Below are 12,128 nucleotides of genomic sequence, written 5' to 3'. Positions count from 1 at the left end.
AAGCCATTAGAGGAAGGCAAAATGTGGCCATAAAGGGATGCATAATACTCAGATAGCCTGTGGCATTCCAGCAATGATTGATTGGTATTTAGAGACTCATAGTGTGCCAAGAAAATATTCCCCTCACCATTACACCAGCAGCACCAGCAGCAGCTTGAGCTATTGACACAAGGCGAAAGTCTATGGACACACGGATTCATGGATGCCAAATTCTGACCCGTGTATCAGCAGAAATTGAGATTCATCAGACCACATTATGTTTTTCCCAGCCTTTGACCGTCCAGTTTTGATGAGTTTTTGCCCACTGAGGCCTCAGGTTTCTTTCTGTCCAGAAAGAAGTGATGGACTGACGAATTGATTTTTATAGGATCTGCATACAACTAGAAAATTTCAGATTACAATCAGACTAAACCTGCTCTATTCTTTTAGAGGGCGATGCAGCAGGCTTGTATTGATTGAGATCTTCTACTCTCACACTTTGGACTGGTGTGTGCTCTATTGACCGGCACAGTGTCGGATAACTGTCACTGAATACCATATAAGGATGCCCTGCAACGTCTGCCACATCCAACACATACCTGACAGGACTCCAGTTTCAAATACCACCACCAACCTTTAACACATGAATAAACGTCACTGATATCAAGAACCCTGTGTGTGAGTACAACTGATGGCAAACTACCAAGCGTGCATAAACCAGAGGACACGCTCAGGCAACATCACGACACACGCAGCATCCCCCTCTTATTTTCCATAGATGGATTTTGACAAAAATGTACCAATAAGAACCACTGGGGACATGCCAAGGTGGTTTCCTAGGCAACAGGCTCTCATATTTGCAGTGGCATCAAGGATTCAGTAAAATTCCTTTGAAATCATCTTCATAGGTGCAAACTCCCACGGCAGGAGACTGATGGGGGTCATCTAGCCAAAGCCAGATGTATATGAGTCATACCAGGCTTTACACTACTGAAAGATTCAACACTGAATCTACCACTGACTTCATGTAAATACCCTTCATATAACCTCTATGTTGAACATTTACTAATGTTATTTTTGTTATGTTATTTTACTGAAAATTTGTTTATTGTCATATTTCATATAGATCCATATTGCTGAATGAGTGACTAAACATGAGGACTGGTGTATTCAGAGAGCGCTTTATCTAAGTAAAAGTGTGATACAAGCCATGCTGCATGAGTGATGCCTTATTGAGCTACACATGAATGGACCATGAAAGCACAGTGTTTATTTATAGCTTCTCTCACCCTCAAGCAACATACAGGGGTAGAAAAAAAAATACCCACAATGCACTGTGCCCCAGTGTAAGCATAACGGCAATGTGGTGCGGCAGCCAAACGAAGAGGAAGCCATTGGGATCCAGACACTGCAGAGGCTGGAAGTGACATGCGAGGAAGAATCTGGCTTAGCACACAATGCTACTGCCACTGCTGGTGGACACGGACAGCGATGCTGTCTACATGTAAACACTTTGGCTTTCAGTGACATTTCCCTCAGTTGTTGGTGGAGTTGTGGTTGTTTGGGTAGAAAACTGCACATAAACATGGACAAACTCAGCTATATGAGACAAAAAGTGAAGTGTTCCCTGTATGAAAATCACCACATTTCAAGTAGCCTATACTGTATATCAGGATCATTCTTCTCTTTTCATTTTACCACATCAATAATTGTAACTGATAGCCACTGTGTGTAACTTCAGCCAGCCAGCCACCAGGCACGCACTACCGAACACCAAAGTGTCAACAAACACACACACTAAGCACAAAGTGCAAATTTATTGGATTTTGTATAGCTTAACACTTAAAATACATATCAGTGTGTTTTTGCTTCTCACCTACAAATAATACATTTTATATTTTGAATGCAGGCTATACAGTTGTTGATTTGTGGATATATTTTTTCTACACCTCAGGTCTCTAATCATTCCCATAAAGCATGAAAAATAAGTAGTAGATATTGATCGTTTAGAGCAGCAACTATAAATGTTCTCATAAACCTTCTACAGGTAGATTAACGGTGATGTTCTCTGATTCAGCAACAAGCAAATAGACTTTTGTTCACCAGTCTGCAGGTGAACCTCATGTGTCCTCAGTAATCATTCAGCAAAGCACCCAAACAGACGTTCAATAAACCTTTTCTCGCAGAGAATAGATCTGCTTTTGCCCGCTGTGTTCACCGATCAATCTTTTTCTAATTACTCTAATTATCCTTCCTCTTGCCCACAGCTCTCATGTCTCCTAACTACCGACGCTCTCTGAGACAAAAAACATGATCATATCAGAGGCTATGTATCATCATCCTGTGCATCACCAGTCTTCCATCTCTTCCTGTGTACATTTATTTTGTCCTACCTAGCTCCCTTGGTCCCTTATTAGCTGTTAACCTCCCATGAGGCTTTGTGTCTTCCCTGTAGTAGAGTAGAAAATCCCTAGCTTGTGGCTTGTGTTTTCCTGTAGGTGCAGGTTCTGCTCCAAAGGAGGAGGCAGAGACAGATATCCACCCTGTATGCTGAACCAAATAATGCAGCCAAGATTATTTTTTCTGGACTGTTGGACTTTTTTTATGACAATGAAAAATCTGCATCTGTGTGGGTGCAACAATTGGTCTGTTCAGGAAGGGAAGGTGGGAGGTGAGAAAGTAACTGTGGAATAAAGGAGGGAAAGAATTAGTTGGTACATAACTATTAAAATCACCCATGCCCTACTGAGGAATATTTCTCAGCCCTGAATTTGGCCATATGTCTGTGAGAATTGTAGTGTTATACAGAAAAGGTCATTTCCCACTCAATGCAACAAACCCATTAAAAGGCAAATTAGAACTGGCACTTAGGTCCAAGCTCAATTTGGGCCAGCCATGCCCAATAGAAATCTGATCAACTTTGACTCAAACTTCTAAAACAATCTGAGAGTGTTACTGGAATTAACTCCTGGCAACCTAGGGAAGAGGTTCAAAACTATGGAGAGAAATACTTAAAGGTTCCTGCATAGTCAGGGGCACAGAAGCAACCTTGATATGAAATGGTCCCAGGGGTGTCGTGTGTTTGCATGAGTGGCTATTCAAATAATCTAGGAGGTCAAGAAATTCAAACACTTCACTGTCAGGTCAACATCTGGTGGTCTGCAGCAATCTCTCTCTCTGGCAACAGGCATTGCCCATAAGGCTGAGACCAATACTATGTATAGAAATAATGTGGAGGCTGATGCCATTGTTAGCATGCCCATTGTCTACCTATGTCTGAAATCAAAAAGCCAATGTTTCTAAAAATTTCAAGAGGTAAATGGTCACAACGATCACTGAACTGAGAAAGCTGATTTGTTGACAGATGCTGCTCCTTGGGCAGAGTAAGGGAATGATTCCAAGAGAGCCATAGATGTTACATAACTATTCCAAACTGTTCCCAAAGGGTCATTGTATCTTGTGATTCAGTCAATACGTTTTTGTAAAACTTCAATTTTTTAATTGCAATGTCAAGTCCTGAGGCAGAACTCAGCAGTCAGACTGTAATAAAACAGCAGGAAACCCAAGCCCCCCCTGCATTATTGATATGCAGCCTGGATATAGACACAGCCATTCAGTGTTTGCAGCTGATTACCTGCATACCATTACAAAGGATTGTTTACTTGCATCCTATTCTGGGTATAGCAAGCCTCTGCCTATATATTATGCCCATCTAAGTGCACAAAATCCCCCCACAGATACAACTGTACTGTAATATTAATGTTTTTATCCTCAGACTAGGGGACTCAAGGGCTTCACGACCTCTAGAGAACATTAGAAAGAGAACTGAGAGGCATGGGGAGAGGTGGGAGGTAGTAAAAAGGAGAGGCAAATCAATTTGAATCAGGTGCTCAGATTTAGAGTAGATAATGGTCTGATAGCAGCTGTATGGGGGATCCTGGTCCCAGGTCATTAATCTGAACACACACTGTTAGTAGGGCAGTCCACCTCCCACACAGTGTCTGACATTAGAGAAGCATTCTAGGGCTTTCAAGGATACCTGCTGTGAGATCAGCACTGCAGTATATGCTGAGCCCTCCTTTTATCAACCTCCTTTTACATTTTTCTGTTCACTGCAACTCACCATTAGGCAAGCACTGCACTGAATCAGTATAAAGGAGAGAGGATGAAAGAAGAACAGAGTGGGGGTAATGGAAGTGTAAAGATGGAGGTGGCGAGTCAGGATGAAGATAATGGTTAATATATGAGGATCAACTGTAAAACAGACAGCATGAGGGATGCTCGTCTAGAAAACAATGTCTTTTGACTTTGTCACATCCATACAGACACTGATACAACATCTAATCTAGTTTTTGATTCTGTGAACTGAAAATGTTTTTTTTTCCCATTTGCAACCATGTTTCATCCCCCTCACTGAAATATTTTGGGACCAATGGGTGGGTTTGGAACCACCTTTATGCTGATGATACACAGTTATACAATATGTGTGAGTATATACATAATTTTCTGCTGCTGGGGGTCTCTTAATAAAAAGAATAACTTAAGATGGAGTTTTGTGACATTGTGAAGTAGAGTGGAATCATGGGATTTGTTGTCTTCACCACCACTGCTTTGGATTGTTTTGGAGGTTTCTCAAAATTCTCTGCAGAGGTCTCCTCCTCTCCAAAACAAACAGACCAAGTGATTAAATCCAGTAAAAACACTGAATAAAGCAGTTTTGTGTTAAAAATCTGCATTTCTCCGACATTATTCAGCAGCCTATATGTCTATGGGGGGGTGTGAACAGATCTGCTGCCATCGTTTGCTCAGCTTGTTTCACTGATAACTTAAGATCCAGATGTCCAATGACTACAATTCTTCATCCAGTTAAAATATATAGTTAAAACTGGCCAAGATCTAAGAAGTGTATCGTAACAATGTGGCTTAAAACTGAATTAAAAAGTCATTTTGACCGCTTCTGGCAACTGTGACACTGACACTTACAAAAAGGGAATATGACGGCTACTGGCAGGCAACCAAATCAAACTGACCATTACCTTGATTTAAATTATGAATTTCTGCAGGTTTAAAAATTGCTGGAAATATTTAGGATAATAAAGGTAAACAACTCAACAATATACACCGATCAGCCACAACATTAAAACCACTGACAGGTGAAGTGAATAACATTAATCGTCTCTTTACGATACCAACCACAAAAACTGCTCAGAAATGGCTCAAGGAACACGACAAAAAGCCAGAGGTGTTGACCTGGCCTCCAGACTCCCAAGATCCCAATCTGATTGAACATATGTGGGATGCACCAGCACAAGCCAGATCCACCCCGCAACCCACAAGGATCCACTGCCAATATCACACCACAGCACACCCTCAGTGGTCCCGGTTCCATGCACTGATGGGTCAGAGCTGTTTTAGTGACACAAAGGGGGCCTACTCAATATTATGTAATTGGTTTTAATGTTGTGGCTGATTGGTGTATACAATATGGGTCTAGACATTTTTAAACATTTTAGGGCAGAAAAGTTACATATTGTACCTTTAATGCACCATCAAAATTTCTGATCCTTTATTTCAACTCATTGCAGTCTAACAGCAACAAGCTGCTGTGTAAAATGCCCCACTGCTTCGTGTTAAAACACTAGAAGCTATTCCTAATACCCTGGATTGTAACTGTGAAGCAGCATGAGAAAATAACTAGCAGTCACAGCCAGCAGTTTCAGTGAAGATATCCACACTGACGGGGTTGGGTCAGCGAGTGGAGGTGCTTAAAAAAATGTTACCTTGTGTCAGTTTCACTGACATTTTTCAGGCATGCCACACCTCTGCTGCTCCTGTGAAAACTGTGTTTTAACTGCAGTATTTTCCTCACTCTCAGAGTGAAGACAGTCTGTCTAAATACTGTTCAAGCATTCCTTCCACAGACTAACAGTCCATGAACACGACAACCTAAGCAGAATGTGTTACTGTTGCTGGGAGACGTAAAATCCTCTGTACATATTTGGCTGGTTAATACCTGAAGCAAAAACATAATCTCAAAGCAAAGTGGTTACAGAGGAGAGACTGAGAACCTTAATATCTCTGCCCTGGCAGGTTTTCTATTAACAGGTGTTTCTTGGATAGTTCATACTTCTGACAGCAACAATAAGTACAGATGTTTACAAGGTTTGGCCTGTTTAACTGTGTTATTGTTTTCAGTATTAAATGACTATTTAGACATTGTTGGGAGATATTCTTATTTACTTTCTTGCCAAGAGTTAAAGATTGATACTACTCTCCTGCCTGTTCATATAATATAAAGTTGAAGCCAGCGGCAAATTCGCTTAGACTAGAATAAAGACTGAAAGCAGGGAGCTAGCCTGGCTCTGTCTGAGGGTAAAAAGTTCACCTACTTAAAAAATGATGTGTAGAACCAACCATTTGTGGTTACAGAGCCAGGCTAGCTGTTTCCCCCTGCTTCCAGTCTTATACTAAGCTAAGGTAAGTGCCACCCAGCTGTAGCTCAGATTTAACAAACAGATGCTATATGAGAATGAATCTTCTCTGATCTTCAGTCAGCTGTTATAGCACATTACATGTCATAACAACATAAGAGTAGAAATAACAGATAGTTGCAGTTACTGAAAATGAAATGGCTTTGAATGGGATTAGAGTGAGGGGTGCAAACCCCCCCCCTACACACACACACACACACACACCTCACCCTCTCCTCCCCTCCCCCCTGCTTCAAGAAGACCGTCTGCCTCTCAAATGTGGTAACACACTGACGGTGACTCATGTTGTGGTAACAACGCCATAGCAGCCAAAGGGGACTCAGCACGCTGTTTATGTTTCTCACCGCTTACCCTCCTGCCTTCTCCCCCCCTCACCAAACACACACACACACACACACACACACACACACACACACACACAACAGGTCATATATCCTGCATTTGCTCTGAGCAGAGCCTAATCGCATCTCTGTGTTAAAAAACCTGTTAATTGGAGTGACTAGATTTAGAGCAGCATCAGAGCTGGTGATAATTATCGCAGACAGAACCTCAGCCGTGACGCTTTATCAGAAATAAGGTCATAATAATAATGTTGTTTGGATGTAAAGACGAGAGAAACGTGAAAAAATGAAGGTGAGGGAGGGAAAATGATGCCATACATTTATAGAAACATAACCATCGAGCTATAAACTTGTCTTAACTCTCTCCACAGAGGGAGGATTAAGAGGTTAGGGCAATATGAGTAGCAGCAGATAAGGATGGAGGCTATGAGGAGCAGTAACAGGATGGGCCTGTCGTTGGAAACAGAGCCAACTTCATTTGGCAGACACTCAAACCCTGTTACACTAGTTCTCTAGTTGTCTTCCTCTGGGCCTGGATTCACACTGAGAAGTGGCTCAGTTGTTATCCTGAACAAACCAGAAAAATGCTGCCTTCGAGTCCTCCGCAGAAGCACCTAATTCTGAGTCTGTCAGCTAAGTAGGCTCGTATAAAATATGGTGGCACTGCAAGTCAGTGTAGCACTCCACTCTCTGCTACCAGTGAGTTGTGTTATTCACCTTTGTTTTCTTGTTCAGATGTCACTTAATAATTCTAATATTTCTAACAGTACTGTCTGACCCTCATCCCACACATCACTAAATCACGGGATTTACAAGTGTCAGTGAAAATGGCGTGCGTGTGCCTTTCCTCACTCCATCTTGAAACCCTGAGTCATGTGCCTGACAGCGTGCCAGATGGTCACACCACTGCACCAAGATAAGGCATTATCAAAAGTTAACTCTTGAGTTAGGAAAAGGAAAATTTCTGATCAATGAGAAACACACATTTAAAGGTGACACAAGTACTTCTTTCAAATATTGATGAGTCTCTGTAAATTTTCCTGTAATACAATAACTGCCATATTGTAAGTATTGGTGGAATTAAATACATTTTTTAAAATGTTTTTGCTAAGACACTAAGAAGGCAGTCTACATCAGTGTTTGCATGTGTGTTGAATGCATTTCCCTGTTTAAAATCATGCCTGCTGTACATGATACAAACAAAACAGGGACTTACTCATAGTAACATTGCTGCATAGAGTTATTGGTGGCTCTAATCTACAGCAATACAATACTTTTACTTTATGGCATGAAACAGAAAGACTGTTGCTACTGCGCACATTAAGCTTACAGATTTTTGTCACAAACAAAAAAAACTAATCTCCTTAGCAGTGGTCTTCTTTGTTCACTGTAATTATCCTAATGCCTTGAAAACTTCAGCTCATTCAGGCAGCTGACTCACAGCTGCACCTCCTCCTCTGCACCACCCTGGCCCTGTCCAAAAAAAGACACTCAATTGGATCCTCACACAACTCCTGTGCCAGGATATTGCCAGCAGCATGTGGCACACATGCACCTCTTTGTATACTGTACGTGCATGCACAAACACACAAATGCAGCTGCTGCTACTCTCACATATCAGGATCCTTCTGTAAGACACACTCAGGCCATGTGGAGTGTCAGGCAATCTGTGCTGTGTGCCTGAGCTCTAATCTTTTAAGAGTTTAGAAGACATCAGAGCAGTATCGCAGTCATCTGTCAGGCTCTTTAAATAAATGGCAAATGTGTCCCCAAATTCTTGCAAAACCTCGAGAGACACATCTCCACTATTATGCTATTACTGAGATGACTTCTTTTAGCCTTTACTTGCCCATAAACTCGGCAGTGTGTGGCATGAAGACACAAACCATTTAGTCACAGTCACTAACTTGAACCCTGAGGGAACAGCCTCTAGCTGCTTTAGTTATTGGTTATTATTAGGGTACAAAACTAAAAACAACACGTCTGTTTATACCTGTATTCCAGACTTTCACATTTTCTATTTATGATGCCTTTGATCCACTAAAAAAGGCTGGAGCACCTGATTCAGTCTAAAAGCTGTCTGGTTTCTGATCTTCTTCGTTTTTCTCTGTCTCTGTCTGGGGCTTTGGGGTCACAGCAAGAAGGAGCTTACTGCCCTGCTGCTCTCTGTCACTTGAACTAGATCAGCTGAGCAACACACCAATACAAATTTGGCCGTCAGTGGAACAATCTATAAGAGATTATTTTTAGACCACAGACACATATCTGTTGAGAAATGTCCAGATGTACGACTAGAACAGAGCAACAATTTAATCCACTCATTGTTAGTGTTTGGAGGGTACATGATAACAGGGTGCGTTAATGATAACAAAAGCAGGAGGATCTTTTATTACTATGTTGGCAGGGTGAAGTCAAACAAAGGTGAATTCATATTTTATGCATGATATTGCTTTTACATTGATGATCAGATTGACATTATTTAAAGGGATGTCTCAACTGGTGGAGGGGAAAAAAGCAAGATAAGAGATATGTTTGTCATCTTAATTGATCTGTTGCTGTCACATTTCAGCCAGACTGATAAGCAGCTCTGTGGGTTACAGCCAGGAACCCCCAAAATATTAAATAAAACAAGAATTTGATATGTAAGAGGACAATCAATAATATCTTCATCCAGAATCTTAATCTAATTAAAATATGCAATTGACTTTAATGGAAATTCTTATGTCCAGGAGTCAAAATACGAAATATATGTGACTTTGTGGTTGATAGAGTATATGTGCAAGTGGCAGAAATATTTGTGACAAACTATATTAACATGAGGGGAGGATGTTTGAAGCAGAATAGGAGGCTAATTATGAAAATGGCTGATTAAGTCAGTGAACTGGTCTGTAATGCAGAGTACACAGTGTATGTCAATACTGATATTGTATGATGCAACAAATGTCAGAAATAACACACTTATGGTACGTACAATGGATGTAATCAATGTTAAAGCATGGATGTCAAGATCCTTTATGTGAAACCGGACAGAAGAACTGTGGCAAAGACAGTGATGAGCTGATCCTGACGATGTTCTATACCAACAGGTTTCACTGACAAATTATCATTAGGCAGTTGTTTATTTGTGACATGCTGAAATGTAGCACAGTAAACAAAGAGCAAAACAACAGCAAACTTATTTGTTAACATCAATTACACAGCTATCTACCTACTTTGAAGTTTGCGTGGGTTCTCTCCAGGTACTCTGGCTTCCTCCCACAGTCCCAAGACATGCACGTTAATTGGTAACTCTAAATTGGCTGTAGGTGTGAATGTGGGTGTGAGTGGTCGCTTGTATATGCTGGCCCTGCAATGGGCTGGCAATCCGTACAGGATGTACCCTGCCTCTCACCCAATGACAGCTGGGATGGCTCCAGCACCCCCCACGCCCCCGCCACCCTTAATGGACAGGCAGTATAGATAATGGATGGATGAATGGGTGATGTACTGTTAAGTTTAAAATTGGCACGGCTGTGCAGTCAACACTTGTGTCTTTTATGATAAATACTGTATCTGTTATTTAAATCATTTATTCATTTTTTTCTGTAGGTGACTGGGAAAACGATATGTGGAAGAGAAGTGCTCCTGCATCGACAAAATGCTGACACACACTTTGGCAAGTGGGTGAGCTTTCCACTTTGTTGTGTAATGATTCAGTGCAGCTCATCATTCAGTTTTATTTTTTAATCTGGACACGAACCGACGGGCGGATTGATTTCTCCCTCTGGGTTTGAGTGTGCCAACTTGAACCTGATGCCACTTCCTGACTTAAGAAACGTATAACGCCGTTAGCTTGTGTTATGTGACACAACAGTGCATTTATGGTGTAGCCGAGTCATCCGTGCAGTAATGTGTTAATGTTAATATAATTACACATAATTTGTCAAAATATATTTATTATTTGACTGGGAAAGCCTCCAGAGTTCAAAGTCCTCCTTCCTTAATGTCTTTATATCATCCCCACTATAAATTCCTTGAACCCCCCTCACCTTGCTCTTTTTGTGCTGGTCCCCAGAGTGAAAAGTGAGTGTTACTTTTTTGGTATCACTCAAATCCATCGTATTGTTTCTCACTGTTTATGTGTATTTCTGCTCTTCTCTTGTCTGACACGTAGATTTTAGCATACTGGTAGTTGTTTTAACATGTAAATAAAATATAAAATATAACAAACTAAGCTAACACCAACATTTACTTCAGAAGGAACTGGAGCAGACTCTCTGCTTTATTATTTGTTGTTGTCAGACATATTTTATTTTAAATGAGTTTATTTTTGTAATATTTCATTATGAGCTAATCAGCAGTGGGAATGGTGTTGAAGTGAGCAGTTTTATTTCCATGGACGTTCTGCTTTACTATTTGTCATTGTTAATTATGTTTTATTGTATATGAGCTCTTATTTTGTGTCAAATATTTTTCACATGGTGCCCTTTGTCCTATTATCTTGTGGGAGAGGAGCAGGGATGGGCAGTTTTATTTCCATGAATGTTCAGCTGTCGTATTTGACCCTGACAGAATAAGTGGATAAAAACAACAGATAAAGGAACTAGTGGCTCTGGTTACACTGGACCTTTAATCACTGTGCAGCCTACTCTGGCCTGATTTTTATAGACTGATAACACCAAAGGTCCTTTAAGGGGCGTATATCTTATAAGATTTAAATCAACATCAAATGAAGTGATGAGATTGGTGGGGTTTTACTCAGTGTAATGGGTCAATGTAAAGCCTGGAGCATAACTAAAACGTAAGGGACATGTGTGCTTACAAAAAGAGCTATGCCATTCGAGATTCTAAACCCCAGATATGGTATCATTTCATGAGATGCTGCATTTGTGTACATCTAGAGGAAACCCTTTGAGCATCCAGACACTTCTACCACTCACCTTCCCAAACATCTCTTCTCCTCTGTCCACTGTCATAACCTAATTGGTGGGATAACACATTACTCTTCTCACATTTGATTCAGTTTTATGTATGGATGCTCACTGAGGATAAAGACTATATGAAACTGCATCTAACAGTACACTGTGGTTTATGTTTGCATCAAGCCCTTTCCAAATACTTTCCAGGCCTTCTTGATGTTTCTCTTTTCTCGTCTGAAGCAGAATTGCCACAGTACCTCCATTTTTTCACTCCCTTGATTGTACAAAGCAATACACCAACAAATCAGCAAACTGCACCAAGAAAAACAAAAACAGTGATATGTCCCACATCTATTTGTGTTATCACCAGGGACAAGATCCCAGGCAAAGGCCTGTGTGTTTAGTAGTAACAACAGCAC

The 12,128-nt window shown here is 40.8% G+C and overlaps 1 protein-coding gene across 2 annotated transcripts in view; it reads right to left on the bottom strand.

Moving 5' to 3' along the window:
* Window positions 1–12,128, bottom strand: part of LOC127143317 (clathrin coat assembly protein AP180) — a 30,692-nt gene that overhangs the window by 17,206 nt on the left and 1,358 nt on the right. The gene's annotated exons all lie outside the window — the stretch shown is intronic.

The sequence above is a fragment of the Lates calcarifer genome, linkage group LG15, assembly GCF_001640805.2.
Source record: "Lates calcarifer isolate ASB-BC8 linkage group LG15, TLL_Latcal_v3, whole genome shotgun sequence".
Taxonomy (NCBI): domain Eukaryota; kingdom Metazoa; phylum Chordata; class Actinopteri; family Centropomidae; genus Lates; species Lates calcarifer.
Note: the sequence above shows the minus strand (reverse complement) of the source record. Positions and strands in the feature narration are given on the sequence as shown.